This window comes from Ostrea edulis, chromosome 10 (assembly GCF_947568905.1).
Source record: "Ostrea edulis chromosome 10, xbOstEdul1.1, whole genome shotgun sequence".
Classification (NCBI taxonomy): domain Eukaryota; kingdom Metazoa; phylum Mollusca; class Bivalvia; order Ostreida; family Ostreidae; genus Ostrea; species Ostrea edulis.
The window spans coordinates 12,118,957-12,137,075 of record NC_079173.1 but is presented as its reverse complement, the minus strand read 5'-3'; the positions used below and the strand labels follow the sequence as shown (position 1 = coordinate 12,137,075).

The following is an 18,119-nucleotide window of genomic DNA, read 5'->3' as shown; positions in this document are numbered from 1 at the left end:
CCTTTTTCATCTTATCCGCCATATTTCTCTCAGGTAGCCTAATTTACTCTACCCGTATATACCCCAAATGTGATTGTCACACCTGAGTGATTTTTCTAGGTGGACTCGACCAGTGCACATCTCCGATAGTAATATATAGGGAAATGCGAAACAAATAAAATCACATTTTAAAACATTATGCTTTGCTCAAAGTTACAAAATATTTATTGTATACCAATGCAACATTCCGAAAGATTAGATAATTTAGAAAAAAAAATGCACAAAAAAGTTTTTCTTGCATACTTGCAAGTGCAAGCAAGTATTTGCAGTTTCTTATGAAATAAATGCGAAGAAATCATTTGCCAATTACATACTGATAGAATGGAATAAGCAAAGAGCATAAAATATATTATTTATATCAATTCTTGCAAAATACAGGTCCATGCCATATGCATAATATCTAATGCACATGGCATATTCGCCACAAAAAACACCGTATCAAATACGGACGTCTATTCAACAGGTATCGGAGATGTGCACTTACCGAAAATATTAGATTCTCTTTATTCTGATAAATCCACGAAACAAAATGATAAACTCCATTTGTATCTCGTTAGAACTTTACAACACGTTGTCATTCTATTATACAGACTGCGACACACTTCACCCGTGCCAAATAGGGTGTCTTCAATCAGGGGAGATGTCAGAGTCGAAAATTTTTCCTGCATTGAATGCTTGTCTGGTCGAAGTTTTGCAGTTGATAGAAACCGGGAATCTAATCATATACATTGAGCATCTGGTTGGATATATTGCGTGCTCAATTCAAAATTTATCGATGATCATATACAAATTTGGATATACAAATAAGGGAATAATGATCGAAAATATACATCTGTTTAAAAATGCGGGTATTACATTTGTAATCCATAATAAACAGTTGATTACACAAAGACACATATAAAAGGAAATGTATAAACGAAAATATAGTTTTATTGTTTCATTGGGAACCACATAATTATTTACGGTCTCTGTATGTCCATATTCATTGATTGAACAGGAGAGAGAGAGAGAGAGAGAGAGAGAGAGAGAGAGAGAGAGAGACTGTCCTACATCGATGTACAATATCATTTCACAGAAGGAAAGAAAATTGATCACTGATATAATGGTAAGCTTACAAGCATTCAAAAATTCCAGCTATTTAAAAATTTGTTATTGACAATATATTAAAAACTTACAGGAGTTGATGCTTATAATTGAATTCATTACAAATTCAAAATATATATATATACCAGTTTAAACTGCATGTAGAAAATACTGACTTTGTATGTTAGAATAACGGGAAAAAGTAAATTGTCAAAAAAGTGGGGAGAGCAGACCAGCCCAGCCTCCCTGCCCACCCCAACCCCCTGTATACGTGCCTGAAACAACATATCAATTCGTGTTGAAAGAAAGGAGCATATTTGCATTTCATTAAATTCCAAAGGAGCTCGAATTTATGTGTTCCCCTATTAATTATTTTGTATGCAAGATTCGTTCCCGAATTTAGAATCATGCTTTCAGTCAGAGCAGAAATGAATTAATTTTGAAGTACATCTAGTTTGAATGCAAATGTGGGGTTCCTTCTTTTAATTTCATCAGACTCATTAGAACCCCCTCCCCCAAACTATGCAGCTTTGTTTTTATTGATATCTAAATCAGCATATGAATCCGGATACAAATTATATGATGTTTTTTCGTGATCATATAGAAATCGATACTAGAAAATGTTTATACTCTTGCCTTTTGCATATCCTACTAATGCATTACAGTAGATTGACACTGCATCATATCAAATAAAACCTCAACACGAATTTTACTGATTTATGAATACTAACATCTTATCGAATACATTTGGATATGAAATTTCGACGTACAGCGGTATGTCTATTTTCAGAATATATCCATTGCGCCAGATCTACGAAATGAAAATAATCATTATGGCATGTTACAGAAACGTTAAAACACACATGCTATAGTCCTGCAATGCATGCATGCGATTTTTCTGAATACATGTATTTATGTATTCGTGAATGAAGTTCCTACGCTTAAAACTATCTTGGCCTTTATGCATTATGTTTTGTGATTTTGGTTTACCATTCCTTACACTGTAAATGAAGGAAAACTTGGTAAAGGGTGCAATTCTACACCATACAATTAGTATGCATGTATGTGTTGAAAAGTAAAATGTACATGTAATAACCAGACATGTATCGTCATTTTTCATGGGGGGGGGGGGGGGGGGGGGGGGGGGGGTACAACAGGATGAAAAAAATGGAAAATTGGATTCTTCAAAATTTCTTGCCATTCAAAATAATAATTAAAAAAGATGAACGAAAACAGCAATAAAATAAAACAAAAAACCCAAACAAACCAAGATGTTTTATCCGATGTTCAAAGTCCTAAAGTGGGGGTGAAGGGTTAAAAGAGTCTTTTACTTTGACTGCCTCAATAATTTCCCCCTACACTTCATTTTCTTCCATCGTTGGGGGTGGGATGGGGTGATTAGAGTCCTCTACTATGAGTGCCTCATAATATCTTCATTTTCTTAATTGGTGGTGGTGTGTGTCTTCTACTATTATATCAGAACTTTCAAGCTGGGGTCAAGTTTGGGGGGGGGGGGGTTGTCACCCAATATATTTTTTACTTGCATTACAAAATAACGGCCTCTCACTTCTGTCGGCGCGGGTTCGAAACCCGCTCGCGCCGATTGGTGAGAAAGTTTCCCAGTTTACTTTCGGAAGGTCGGTGGTCTCTTCCCAGGTACATTGTATCTGGTTTCTCTCTTCCACCAACAAAAACTGGGTGCCACCAGATAACTGAAAAATTGTTGAGTGTGGCGGAAAACATTAGAAAAAAAATGGATATTGTTATCAAAAGTGGGGGACAGACACTCTTGTCCCCTCCCCTTGATTCTAAGTACTTTGTACTAGACCTTTGTATTTGGGGGAGGGCCTACATAGGCTATGCCTGTTGCCCAATCCTGTTGAGCTTCTCAATAAAATATGTTTAAATAAAAAAAAACAATTCTATGTGCTTGATAACTACGCATATGATAAACTCTCAATTATTACATTTTGCATTACTACAATTTGCGTCGAGTTCAACGCAGAATGTAATAAAGCAAAATGGCATAGATATATAAGATCTATTGAGCGCCGAATTAGCATAAAATGAAGTAATTGAAAATAACATTATTTAAAGATATGTTTAATTTTTAATTATTGCGTGCTTTAAATGAATCAAATAAATCTGTATTATCAATTAATGAGAGCAATATTGAGTTACTGTTCTCTTATATTGAATTAACGATATCATTTGTCTTAATAAGAGCGCGATTATTACAAGATCATCGTTTGAATCTCTCTCTCTCTCTCTCTCTCTCTCTCTCTCTCTCTCCATACACTCATGCAGTGTTGTATATGCAAATTATCTTTGCACAAAGGATTTATGTGCCTAAATGATATCCTGATTTATAAATCTGCAATACTCTGATAAGTAAATCATACAGTATAAGGATTCATGCACAATACAGGGTAACTATTCTACTCTGATACTTCCCCTGATTGAAGATAGCTGATCGGCACGGGCTAAGTGTGTCGCAGTCTGTACAATGGACAATGTTGTTTACTGTTGGAATACAAATGGAGTGTATCGTTTTGTATCATGGATTATGCTAATAAAGGGAGTTTTACTACTACTTTGAGTATTTTCGACAAGTGTACACGTACATTTGTACATCCTCGGTCCTTTACAGATATTACGAGTAGACCCAGGTAAATAGTCATCTGCATTCGATGCTTTTTCATGACGAGCGTACATGACCATGTCTTCTTTATACGTACAGTAGCATTTATGTATTTGCATTTTGCTTGAAGTAAGTGTGAATGGTATAGATTTTATACCCTTTGCTTATTCCGTTTCATCAATAGATCTAGATAATAGATGAATTATTTCTCCGCGTTTTTGTATAGTTTTGACATATTTATTGCAAATGTACGCACATTCACGTAACGAAAAGGCATTCTGTATTTATTTATCCAAAGCTTTTAGAATGATTTACTACTGTACGATATGTTTATTGTAATTTTGAGCACTGCATGGTGTTTCAAAACGTGATTTCATTTCTTCTTGATGTCCTATAAATTAGTATCGGAGATGTACGTGTTACCTGTCGAAGCTACCCGCACAGGTAAATCGAAGACACTGATGTGAAATGAAGCGTAGCAAAACTCGTCCCCTTATATACCATGCGAACCCTGATACATATAACAATAGAATATCCAACTAATATGGCGGATTAGCAAAGAAATATGGCGGACATATAGAATTATACTATATTTATTAATTCATGTCAGCTTTAAACACGATACAATCTACCAGTCAATATTCTATATCCTTTATCAATTCAGGTACAATAACTTGTGTTCAAAGTAAACCACTCAAGTGCGGGATCATACATTCAATAATATGTAAACACAGATTGAAGCAATAAATGTTAATATTAAACAAATATGCGCTTTTATTGAAAAATTCAAAGTTTGTTGAAGTTAATCCACTTTGAAAAATTATCTCAGAGTACGTTAAATTTGGTATTAACATTCAATTCGCATTTGAAGATATTCAGTCACAGTCCATGGTCAACGCATGGTACATTAATTATTCAGCGTCCATAGTATATCGATCTTATAACGTATTGATGTCCCTTGATCGTCGCCATATAATCCTGCTTTTAAATATGATATTGAAACGCGGCCCCCTGGGATCTCTCACATTGCAAATGGTCCTTGATGCGGTGACACTGGTTAACCTTGATGATGTTTGAGCTTGAGGGTACATGTAATTAAATACAATTTAGATGTATAGAACTGACAAATACGCAGCATCCATTTTATTATATGAAATGTACAGGTAACTTCAACGCCAACTCCAAAAGTGGATTAACGACAATGAACAAAATGAGATGCATTTTCTTATACTTTTTTTTTTTTTTTTTATAGCTGACGATTACGACAAAAGGAAGTCGCTGCGATTACGACAACAGGGAGTCACTGATTAAGCTGTGAAGGTCAGTCTACTCAAATTATGATTCTCTCTCTCTAATTCAGTGGCGGATCTTGATGATCATAGAGGAGAAGGGAATTATCGGGGTTGCAGTCCGCTTTGGTGTGGATTTTCAAAATTTCAAACGGGTTTGTGTCATTCAGGACGTTTAAAGGTACTTTCTCAAATACCCCTTCTCCCGAATGTTCTTGGATCCGCCTTTGCAAAATAAGTGGTCAGTGAATCTGCCTTGAGAGGAGTGCTCTCTTCATAGATACCTCTCATCTCTCATATGACTTTGCGGTAGTGCTGGCGGCAGTCAAAATACTGCGGTTTTCAACATTTCGCAGAAACAGATGACACTAAATCGATGAACATTTATGGTATGATGCGATTTCAAACTTTTTTTCATAACAATTAGACAGCACACAGGCGTTTTAAAAATCTTTAATGATGAAGATTTTCTAATTGCAAGTTGCACATAACATCATCAAGCCTGCGATCAATCTCTCACCAGAGGGCGTATTATGCTGCGCTACAACACCTCTGTCAACGTCTAAATGTCAAGATTTTTGGCAAAACTTATTTCTACCTATTGCATTATAAAGTATGATTTTACAAATTCTAGTGTTAAGCTTAAATTTTTACAGTAAGTTCACAAAAACAACGAATTCCATGATTATTCTAGTATTATTGGAGGAATGAATATTTATATAAAACCTTTTAATTTGCTCAGGTGTCTCATATTTACCAGCTTCTGTGTTTATAAAATTCAGACAAGCGTTTGATTTGCTTAGATATGATCATTACAGATTGATATGCTAAGTTAGTTTTAGTACGTTTTGATATGAATTTTAGACGTTGACAGAGGTATTAGTTGAGAGTAGCGGGAAAGATAACTCTGGGTAGAGATTGGCCTGCGATCGTCGCCATGTTTTGTTTTGTTTTTTGTCACAAAGTTAAAAGTAATTCTAAGGATCAATTTAAGGCAACAAATAAAAAAAAGTATCAGTCCGGATCTGGTTTTAGTATTCACAAAAGGCTCACCAATAATCGTTCTAGATAGTCACCCAAGGAGGAGTAATTGTCCCGTGGGGATTCGGGTTAGAATAGATCCTCAGTACCCCTTGCTTGTCGTAAAAGGCGACTAAACGGGGCGGTCCTTCGGATGAGACCGCAAAAACCGAGGTCCCGCGTCACAGCAGGTGTGGCACGATAAAGATCCTTCCCTGCTCAATGGCCATAAGTGCCGACCACAGGCCTAAATTTTGCAGCCTTTCGCCCGCAGTGGTGACGTCACCATAGGAGTGAAATATTCTCGAGAGGGACGTTAAACAACATTCAATCAATCAATGGCTTTAGCATGTGGAGATAGACGTCGACTTTTAATAGACCTCTTACAACGACGTACTAACATGGTGCATGTATTGTGTACACATTTTTTAGCTATATATGGTATTTCATATTTTTGTTATGTTTGGTTACATACCAGTCAGCATTTTGCAAATTCTATGGTCGTTATAAGTATCTACTTCGTCAATACAACCTATCATTGGGTCAAATGCTGCCTGACGTGTTTCATGCCGGGTGTTAAGCCGTTGTTGGCACACTGATTTTGACTACGAATTACTCCGTTTACCTGATCAGGATATATAAAGACGTAGAGAGAAAACCAATCCAGAGTGCATTAAGGTATAATTGAACTCCTTCTGACTTTAAATTTATTCAAAGATTCCTCATTCAAATAACCAGAGACCAAACAATTAGGTTTACTTCAAAATAATTTTGAAGCAAAAATTGTAATATGTGGGCCTGTGAAGAATATACATGAACAATAAGGCTACCCTGCTTGACTAGTTTCCATTGTTTGGGAATTTCAAAGCAAAACTTGGGGAAAATACCTGATTTTTAGCATTGGGAATAGGCCTTTATTTCGGCTCCTTACAGGCCCTGAAAGAAATCTCTGTAATATGGGTTCGAAATGAAAATATGAAAAATTCAAATAAATGCCCACAGAAAATAACTAAATAAACTTCATAATTTATCATAACATGTCTTTTTCCGGAAAGCTGTTCTATTCTATACATATAGGTCTTTTGTTAACTTCAATTGATCCCCTTTTGAATCTTGTAAGGTGTACAAAGTTATATGTATGATTTAATCTCGACCATATCATGGTCATTGGTACACTCATATGACTTTTTAAAATGTACCAGATCTATATGTTCAACAGCATTCCAAGCATGACACAATTAATATTTATTTGAAAAATAATTTTTAAAAGTGCACCTCCACAATGTTAATTTGGGGGAGGGTGTGGGAGAGGAGGCATTTCCCATAAAACATTTGTTTGCACAGATCAACAGATTTATTGATATAAATCTGAATTACCTATAATCAAAATAATGCGATTTAGATCTAGTGATTGATATTAGCGATTCCTCAAGCACTTTGATTTTAGGAACAATTTCAAGATTGTTTTAAAAAAGAAATTAGGCTTTTATAAATATATTCGATAGTCAATCTTTAATCTGTGCTTAGTGTTTCACTGAAGATGTACGTACACATAAACTTTATCAACATGTATCATTCTCTATGGCACTACGGACAGCTTTTCAAAAGATACGAGATCTCTGAGGAAATTCGAGTCACTAACCTGATTGTTTGAATGTTCTCACTTTTTAGGTCACCTGAATTCATTCAGGTGACCTATTGCTATCTGTTTTTGTCCGTCGTCGTTCGTCGTGCGTTAACATTTGAATATTTTCAGCTTCTTCTCTGAAATCCCTGAACCAATTTTGGCATATAGCATCTGTGGGTGGAGGGGAACAAAAATTGTGAAATTCGTGGTCCCTGCCCCCCTGGGGCCTGAGGGGTGGGGCAAAAACCATCAAAATGAGTGTAATTTTAAAAAATCTTCTTCTTTACTCCTGGACATCAAGAAGCCAAACTGTGGGCATAATTATAATGACCGTTGAGCCCTCTACCAAAATTGTGAAATTCATGGCCCCTGGGGCAGGGGTTCTTGTGTTAGGGTGGGGCTCTATTGGTCATATAGTGAAAATGTAGAAATTCTTTGAAAATCTTCTTCTCTGTCTCTGGGTATTAAGTAGACAAACTAATAGCATGGTAATGATGAGCAAGGATGCCTCTTTATACCCCCCGCAACAAGTTGTGGGGGGGGGGGGGGGTATACTGGAATCGGGTTGTCCGTCCGTCCGTCTGTAGACGCAATGGTTTCCGGGCTCTAAAGCATTATCCTTTCCACCTACCGTCACCATATCATATATATGGACTACCCATGGGATGAAGATGTTCCCTATCGATTTAGGGGTCAAAAGGTCAAAGGTCAAGCACACTGGACATTGAAGTAGCAATATGGTTTCCGGACTCTAAAGCGTTATCCTTTCCGCCTACAGTCACCATATCATATATATGGACTACCCATGGGATGAAGATGTTCCCTATCGATTTTGGGGTCAAAAGGTCAAAGGTCACGCGCACTGGAAATTGAACTAGCAATATGGTTTCCGGCCTCTAAAGCATTATCCTTTCCACCTACAGTCACCATATCATACATATGGACTACCCATGGGATGAAGATGTTCCCTATCGATTTTGGGGTCAAAAGGTCAAAGGTCATGCGCACTTGACATCGAAGTAGCAACACTCAGAAAAGAGGTAGTTTATACCTATTACCAACACCCTTTGGGAGATTGGGGTAAGCGGGGGGTATTCTTAGTGAGCATTGCTCACAGTACCTCTTGTTAAAAATTGTGAAATTCATGGCCCCTGGATCAGGGGTTCTGGTGCTAGGGTGGGGCTCTATAAGTCATATAGTGAAAATGCATTATTTCTTTGAAAACCTTCTCTGTCCTTGGGTATTAAGTAGACAAACCAAAAGCATGGTTATGATGAGCAAGGATGCTTCTTTCAAAATTGTGAAATTCATGGCCCCTGGGTCAGGGGTTCTGGTATTAGGATGGGGCCCTGTTGATCATATAGTGAAAATGCATTTTATTTCTTTGAAAATCTCCTCCTCTGCTGCTGGGTATTAAGTAGACAAACTAATAGTATGATAATGATGATCAAATATACTTCTTTCAAAACTGAAATTTATGGCCCCTGGGTCAAGGGTTCTGGTGCAAAGGCGGGGCTGACCACATAGCTATTCAATGTTTCTTCCATCCAAAAGTAAAATTCTTATATTTAAACACAAATCTAATTCAAACATTGGAAGGTTGTTACATGATACTCAGGTGACCTATAAGGCCCCTGGGCCTCTTGTTCTGGACAACTTATCCATCTGTTAAGAAGTTCCCGGTGTATCTGTCTTTCCTGGCTGGATTCCCTCTCAAATATGACAGCAATGCGCAAAAGTGTGGCCCTGATACGATAAAATCTTCCCCTGTTTCCACAGACGCCTCGGCATATCCATCACTACGTCCATGACACTCCGCTCAAAATTATAGTCCAATGTCAAGGCCATTGTGTACACACAGGTCACGTGCTAGTGTTAGCTTGATGATGCGACCTCTAATTATAGAATGATGTCAAGGCCAGTAGTGTCAATTTTTAATCAGTCTAAACGTTACACAAAGTGTAGAAGAATTGATTTCTACTAATTCTGAAATAAATAAACCCTACGTGACCACCCTATCTGGTATTTTAGAAAATCGTATGGTAACTTGCGTTTTTCTGCAGAAGTTTGGAAAGGGGAAAGTAATCCCGAAGAATTGACACTGCACGGAGTTTGATGCACGATGTATAAAATAAAAGTCGGAACTGATTCCGGATTTGTTTGAACATTTTAAAGACAATCTAAATTTATATATGTGTTTATCAAATAAATAGTTTATACAGGAATGAAACAAAACAACAAATTGATATTTATTTGTGAATTTCTTATCGTTGTAAAATAGCTTTGTTGGAGATCGCCTTAACTTAAATAATGAGTTTTTATTAAAATATGATTTGCCAATGGAAATAATTGAAAGTTCAATACTATTACCGGGTATTTGATACAAGAATTTCATGTTCTACGTGTTCTGCCTTACTAGTTATCTCCACATCTTGACATTCTGACACCTCGGATACCTCACCACCTTCACCTACATCTGAAGATCCTTCAGGAACGTTAATCTCCCTTCCAAGATACTGAGGGGGCGCCGTCGTTATCTCATCTATGTTTGAGGTACAGTCGGCCGTATACGTACCTACATATACATGTAGGTATGTGTATAAACCGATCCCCTCTGTGCAATATCTGAAGATATTCCCATTTCTCCAACTTGAGAACCATCTATTGGTTCATTGTCCCCCATATCTCGAAACAGTTTCTCCTGTATTCAAATTTAAAATTAATTAAAATTAAGAAATCAAAAACGTGATTGATCTTTCGCCAAACCTCGGCATTTAGAAGTGAGAATCACGGGCTTTTCGGATATGACGTTAAAGACGGAGGTCTCGTGATGCGACAGGCGTTGACGCGATATAGAACCCTCACTGCTGTGGCCCTGAGCGCTTAGCAAAGGTCTAAATTTGTGGTACTTCACGTCTCAATACGAGTGAAAATTTCTCGACCGGACGTAAATCAATCAATCATTCTCCGGACTGTCCGTTAATAATTCTTACTGATTAGAAATACAATTTTGAACAATCACTCTTTCACTTTAACATTTTTCTTAATATATTGTACAATTTCATATCAGATAAGTTTATACACACCGCAAAATGAACAATGTTTTTTTTTTACCAACTCTAAAACATTTGTTCTACTATGATATGAATTGTAAAAAATGAATTTGTAACAACTCTACATCTATCTATTTTCCCCATTTTTGAGATGTATTCTTACATATCTTGAAATTGAAATCAACCGGAGTACACCGTCGCACTGACTGATCAATGCATTCAATAATGGATAAGAAACGTTTGATACCTTAAATCAATTGATATGAAAACTATACGGCCATAACTTATATGTACTTCAACTTGGTCAATACAACATTTTACATGTCATTCATTTTACATGACCTCGATCGATATCTTGTCTAATTTTTGTTGCTATAAAACTTTTCACTAATGGAATAATCGAAAGAAAAGTGAAATATCTTCTATATACATGGGGTACCTGTAAAGTGCGAAACGAAACGAAACGAAACCCACCGAAACGAAACGAAACCTACCGAAACAAAACGAAACAGATTGTATAACCGAACTCTTTTAATTATAATAATTAAAAATGGTATCTTAGGCCCCTGTGAAAGTTACCACATATAAATAAAATTCGCCTCCCCTTTGATGTAGGCTTTCGGCTTGACTGTTACAAAGTTTTAAAAGTTGGAAAGGGGGGAGTAAGCACAAAGTACATATCCGTAGTTGATTAAATGCCATGTACAATTAGTTTCGGATCCATACATTTCAGAACCGAGGGTTACAGTCTCAGAGATCTGGGGAAACACACTATACGAGGGGTGGGGTCGCCGACGTTGGATCCGCCTTTGGGCATAGCTACATTGTTTGAAGAAGCTGGTGTCTGAGAAAATTGAAAGCAGGAAGAGCTCTTAACCTCTTATTTTATCTCTAACCGCTGAGGTGCGATTACTTTCAATAATGGAAAAACTCTATACATTTGGGATGTTGCTAAGATGGGGAATTGAAAACGGGACGGAAAACGGATTTTTTTAAATGCAATAATATTAGGAGGAGGTCGGCATTTTGTAAACTGAAAAGGCTTATGAACAAGGGGATTTTAAGCAGAAATCACAAAGAGAACGGGAGGACATATTCAGAATCCACCGTTTGATATACTACATACAAATACACAATATCCACATGTATACATATATTTGTCTTTAGAGCAAAAAATACTGAAACATGTATTTATGCCCAAAATCGGACTCAACGCCGACGACCCCATCCCTCGTTTAGTGTGTTTCCCCAGACCTCTGACCTGTGAGACTGTAACCTTCCGTTCTGAAATTTATGGATCCGAAGCTAATTGCACATGGTATTTATGTACTTTGTGCTTACCCCCCCCCCCTTTCCAACTCTTAAAACTTTGTATCAGTCAAGCCGAAAGCCTACATCAAAGGGGAGGTGAATTTTATTTATATGTGTAAACTTTAACAGGGACCTAAGATACCATTTTCAATTATTATAATTAAAAGAGTCCGATCATACAATCTGTTTCGTTTCGTTTCGGTAGGTTTCGTTTCGTTTCGGTAGGTTTCGTTTCGTTTCGGTAGGTTTCGTTTCGTTTCGGTAGATTTCGTTTCGATTTCGTTTCGCACTTTACAGGTACCCTATATACATGTATATGAAAGAAATATATTGATATAACTTTGGGCATGACAGCCCATCGGTGTTTAACGTATATGATTAAAAATTATGATTCTTAAAGAATATAAAATGGGTGGGTGTGCGAGGAAGGAGTGTGTGTGTGTGTGTAGGGGTGTGTGTGAGGTCCCTGATCAGGTATTCCACAGTTCCATCTCTTAAGGTCACTTGAGTTTACTCAGGTGACCTATTGCAATTGATTGTCGTCCATCGTCGTGCGTTAACAATTGAACATTTTTCACGTCTTCGTGATAATTACTAGGCCAATTCTTTACAAATTTGGTATGAAGCATCTTTGGGACAAGGGGGGCATCAATTGTAGATTTCAGGACTCCAACAGCCGTGGGGCCATAGGGGTGGGGCAAAAACTGCCTAAAATTGACAAAGTTTCAAAAATCTTCTTCTTTAGAACCGCACATATTTATGAAAAACTAAATGTAAAGTGGTGTAGGGCAGGAAGACCTCTACCGAAATTATAAATTTCATGATCCTCAGGGTAGGGGTTCTGACCCCAGGGTGGGGCCAAACTTGTTATACAGTGTTTATGTGTAAAAAAAAAAAAATTAAATATAATCTTCTTAAGTACTATTGATACTATATTGAAACTAAATGGATATTTAGAAAGAACAGGCAATCCTTCACCAATATGATAAATTTGAAGATCCCAGGAGTAGCGGTTTTGGTATCAGGGTGTGGCCAAAATGGTCAGTCATTAAATGTGTAGACAATAGGCATTTTTAACTTCTTCTTGACAACTATCATTCCATTTTTTTTCAAACTTGGTATGAAGCATGTTTGGAACAAGGGGGACAAAAATTGTAAAATTCAGGATTCCTGGAGCCCTAGGGGTGGGGCAAATACTGCCCGAAATTGACCAATTGTCAAAAATCGTCTTATCTAGAACCACACATGTTTAAGAAAAACTAAATGCATAATGATGTAGAGCAGGAAGGCCTCTACCAAACTTGCAAATTTTATGATCCTCTGGGTAGGTGTTTTGACCTTAGGGCGGGGCCAAACTTACTATATAGTGTCTATGTGCAAAACACTTAAATAACATCTTTAGTGTTATTGATACTAAATTGAAACTAAATGGATATTCAGAAAGAGCAGGTAGTCTTTTACCATTATTACTAAAATGGTAAACTTGATGATCCCCAGATTAGGGGTTCTGACCCCAGGGTGGGGCCAAACTTAGTAAATAGTATTTATGTGTAAGTTTGCTGATACTGTATAAAATTTAAATGCATACTTAGGAATAACAGAAAAGGGTGTACAAAAAAATGGTGGATTTCACAACCCAGGGATTTGACTCTATAGAATGGGTCGAAATTAGTCGTACAGTGTATCTTTTGATGTTTTGATGTTAACACACCTATTACATTATGTAAAGCATTTCAGCAGTGTATGCACTTTTAAGGGCAGTGAAGTTATAAGAACACATCTTGTTTTACACTGTTGCTGAACATTAGAATTTAGCTTAGATATTCAGAACAGGAAATTTACTCAAGATTTCATAGCCTTTGGGAGTAGTTATATTACACTAAGCGCACGGTACTGGTGTCACTTTACGTTACACTTATAACGTCATAAATTGTGGCAAAATATAATCACGAAAGCAACGTCACATTTTAAACAAATTCATTATCTCCAAGCTGTAATATCATAACTAAAGCACATGCATGATTTAATGTTTAAAAATTGAAAATAAATCTTTGTACGTGTATAGTGTACATTCATAAAAATTATGAATTCTTAGAAATACTCCAAAGTATACGTACTGTATTTATTTCACCGTGCCTACAACAGCAGGCATGTCGTATGAAATAAGGGTACCCGTTTCGGTAGGTTTCGTTTTGCTTCGGTAGATTTCGTTTCCTTTCGATTTCGTTTCGCATTTTACAGGTAACCATCCCATGAAATAAGGCTTGCAATTCTTATGAATATGATCTCTGAGAAATTTGAACACAGTAAAAAAAATATCAGTTTTGGTTTTTTCTAGGATATATATAGACTTGCTCAAGTCTCTATATTTAATAATCATTGCTCTCTTTAATACTTTTTATTAATGCCAAACACGGAAGGGGGGGGGGGTTAAAAACTCCCGTACGTTTCTGTCATCGATCTACATCGATCACGCTCTAGTGGGGAAAAACAACAACCAGCGCATAGAAAGTATATGTAGTTTTGCGCTTTATAAATGAATAATAATAATAACCACGGTGAGTTGAAATGAGAGTTAAAAACTTCCAAATAATATTACATTTTAACGTTTTAATGTTCACTTTCATTTCTGAATAAACAGTAGAAAAGGTATACAGAGTGTTATTTATACTCGTATGTTTTACTTGCGAATCGGTTAGTTTCAATATATATCATATTTAGTTTTGAAGGGGTGGTCTCGTGAAAACCGTGTGACTTTAGATTTTATTGTCAGATGTTGAACTTTTGATCTAATGATATTGTTATTCATATGCGGAAATCTTGATTTGTATTCGATAATCTTGATATCTATATGCGGACGGAAATTTTGATTTATATGTGAGAAATCTTGATATTCATATGTGAATTTTTTTGATTTTACTCTACGAGAGAGAGAGAGAGAGAGAGAGAGAGAGAGAGAGCGAGAGAGAGAGAGAGAGGCTTCCTCTACTCTTCTGGAGTACCAACGCATGTGGGCGAATAGCTGCAATAATGTAGCCCTCTCTGATTTTTTTTTTTTTTTTTTTTTAGGGAGAGGGCTACAACTCCTTAGGATCTCCGTAATGGTGCAAATGCGGGAGTGATTCACTCCCGCAACATTTGCGCTCATTCTAAACATTTCCTGACTTTCTTTACGTAAATAAAATGATATTCTATGTTTCTTAGTCAATATATAAATTTACAACCTGCAACTTTAGATTTGTGAGGCTCTATTCTACCGTTTTCAACAATTTCGATAAATCCCAGTTTCTCGATTCATATTTATGCGCCATGTTTGATGTACTGAAGTTTCAACTTCCGGTTGTCAAGTCATTTGCATATGCCATATAAGGTGGTATTTACATCAATGGACAAGTATGGAGGCGAAAGCTATTTCGTCGGTATTGAGAAGGTTTGAATTTAATATCAAGTTAAAAACCGAACAACAGAGTGTAAATTCTTTCTGCAACAATATGATTTTCTTTCCTTTGTCGAAGTGGCTCGAGTAACTACATTTTCGCGCTGATTGTCAATGTTTAGGCTTTTCATTAGATCCACCTACGAGATTTCGCGATAACAAGCATGGCGGAGCAGACGAAGAATTTTGCATGCTGTACATTATATTTAATGAAAAACACCTTTATTAGACATGCCCGAGCACAAAGTTGGTACTCCTTTTGGTGTAAACAACATTTGGGACCAATACACAGAGTTTATTATCGGTTATTCATAAAATTATTTTGCACCATTACGGAGATTCTATGGAATTGTAGCCCTATCCCGAAAACGTCAGAATAAAAAAAAAATGGATTGGGCTACATTATTGCAGCTAGTGGGCGAAATATTCCAGGGGCAATCGCTCACACCCGCCAGAGATCACCTGGGTCCTAAATACAACAGTGAGGTTGTTCAACACGTAACTGATACTCTAACAAGATTTTGACATTCAATTAATTTAATATGTGACTTATGTATATATCTTTCATTCATTGGAAGGGGGGGGGGGTACATAAGATCTAACACGCTATATATATCCACCGTTCTGGTGCCTGTGCTCACATCCACCTCCTAGGGAATGCTACAGGCTGGTGCATGTTGGAAACTGTAGGAGGGTCCACAGTTTTCTTTGTACTTGCTCTTTAAACCAGGTAGCACGCAGGAGACAGGTGAGATGCGCAGAGATCTCTTCCCCCTTAGAACGTGACCACCCGTTCAGGTCCAGGCACATATGTCCACATAGGGCCCCCTGTGTTGCCCCTACGTTGGTAGTCAAACTGGCCGCTTCCCCAGTTCCCCACAAAAAATTGCACGCGACCCTTTCCGCCATATATGTAAATTTGCACCCTGTTTCTGATTACGATTAATAAATATTCAAATTTGTATCACTCTTGTTAATCCAGCTAGCTAAGCAGCCTATGGGGGATTACAGGGCAGCCACCCAAGCTTCGACATAGCTACTGGGTTTATTCAGCATATTAGGGCAAGGTCAACTATTCAATTCAGGCCAAATGTCTCACGGCTGGTAGTGCTGTATATTTATTAAAGTTTAATTTTAGCAGAGTAGCTCCTCTAGTTAAATTTAAGATATCCGAGGTCAGGTCATGGTCAATGAAGCTAATTCTTTTATCAATTTTTGAAATTATGCATTTCACCTACAATCAATAATGACTAAATCCATGCGTACATCTAGCATGTGTACATCAACATTATCAAATACGAATCAAATATTATGGAATATAAATCGAGATTTATATAATTATCGAATATAAATAACAAGGTTACCAAATGTAAATAAATAACAAGATTATCGACTATAAATCAAAATTTTCGCATATGAATATTAAGATTATCGAATATAATTAAAATTTTCTCATATATGAATAACAAGATTATCGAATATGATTAAAGAGTTTCGTATATAAATCAAGATTTGTATAATATTGCAACGTTTTACACACCGTAAGTGTATCTGTTCAAAGCTGAATTTTTATATGCATACATACAGTACATCGTCGCAAACCACGGGTTATTGTTTCATTCTATTTCACAAACGTTTGTGAAATAGAATGAAACAATAACCCGTGGTTTGCGACGATGACATACAGTAGTACATGCAACAAAATGTAGTCTGTACAATTGTCATTTGATAAAGTCAATTAAAGTATATGTACCAGATCTAGAGCAAAACATATCTATGAGATACACATGCTATAGCTTAAATACCTTGTATACTATTTTTAAAAATCATTTTAATTTAGATCATTCAAAAATAATAAAAGCAACATTTTACGTTTTAGCTAGACGTAGGTTGTGTACATTGACGTCGCGTCATTGCGCGACAAAATCACATGGGACATTTATTTGGACATTAAGTATCTTTTCGTTTTCCTAAATGGACGCGGGATAAAATGAAATGTTGTATATTCTATATAGTAAATTTTATGTACTTTCTGTAAGTTATATTCATTAAAATATTCGCGTTGGAATAATGCTTAGAAATAAGACATAAAATGGTAGAATTGTTTAAAAAGCGCGGTATTTGTAGAATAAGGACATTTCACTGGACACCGATAAAATCAATCTATTTCATGGATATACTCAGAATTTTATAATACTGGTATACATTGTGCTCTACGATACATGTCATTATAAATGTAACAAGGATAGTCAACTTCCCCCTGTATTAGGGTGCTACTGGTCATGATGATTTGCATTTGCAGTCTATCTACAAACACGGGACACCACTGACAGGTACTGTCTTTGCCATTTTTAAGGTCGCTATATCAATTCTATGAACTAAATGTTTAAAGTAATTGGTTTATGGTTTTTAGATAAGGACGTCACAATCATACACCAATTCTTACGTTATTTGGGACAAAATCAATCATTTTATTAATCTGTGGATAAAGCGTATGCGTATTTCATGTAACGCGGGACAACGAAAAATGACGACATCTGCGTGTATTTATTGCTAATGAAATGCGTGTAAATTATATTTTATATAAGCTATTATCATTATTTATATATTTTCCTTGCCA

At 36.5% G+C, this 18,119-nt stretch overlaps 1 protein-coding gene across 16 annotated transcripts in view; it reads left to right on the top strand.

Moving 5' to 3' along the window:
• LOC125666818 (beta-1,3-galactosyltransferase 1-like) overlaps window positions 1-18,119 on the top strand; it is a 104,536-nt gene that overhangs the window by 47,471 nt on the left and 38,946 nt on the right. For all 16 annotated transcript variants that reach the window (XR_008799329.1, XR_008799330.1, XR_007366923.2 and 13 more), the window contains one exon: window positions 5,016-5,083. The gene's annotated coding sequence lies outside the window, so the exon portion shown is untranslated. The remainder of the gene's footprint in view (window positions 1-5,015; window positions 5,084-18,119) is intronic.